Raw genomic sequence first — 696 nt, 5'->3', positions numbered from 1 at the left:
AAGAAGTAAAAAATGTGTCATCTTTTTGGCACCACAACTTGGTGCATTTGCCCCTATCCATTATTTTAAAAGTCACTAACTTTTTATTATTATTGGTAAATGACTAAGCCTAGATTCATTATTGTTATTTGTTGTAATTATTTATTTTATGTGTTAAGTGAATTCGAACCCAAGACCTCTCACATGAGAGGCTCACAAGTTATTGTTGTGTTGTAGGCTCTTGCCTAAAGCCACTAACTTTATTAAACAATAATTACTTTAATTATTCAATCCCTATCTTGCACACTTAAAAACTTTTTTAATTAAAATGTTCTTTTTATTTTCTTTTCCTCCACTTTATTAATTAGTGCAAGCACTTAAAGCACAATTTATTATTTAAATTAATAATAATAATCAAAGTTCATTATTTAAATGTAACACTAATTTAACTAATATTATTACTATTTTTTAAAACAATATTAAATCTGTAATCTTTTAATATTTTAATTCTCTTTTTATCCAACTTCTTAAAATAGACTTTTAAAATAAATCTTTTAATCTGAAGCACATATTTAATTAATTTTTGCTTAATTAAATATCATCATATTTTACTTTATCTTTAACCAATTTTTCAAATTAGACTTCCAAATTAAGTCTTTAAAATTAAAGCACATATTTAATTAGTTTTAAATTAATTTAATATTTTCTTTTAATCGA

The sequence above is a fragment of the Cupressus sempervirens genome, chromosome 4, assembly GCF_028749045.1.
Source record: "Cupressus sempervirens isolate cs-2001-9-10 chromosome 4, ASM2874904v1, whole genome shotgun sequence".
In the NCBI taxonomy this organism is placed as follows: Eukaryota; Viridiplantae; Streptophyta; class Pinopsida; order Cupressales; family Cupressaceae; genus Cupressus; species Cupressus sempervirens.
This window is presented reverse-complemented; position numbering follows the sequence as displayed.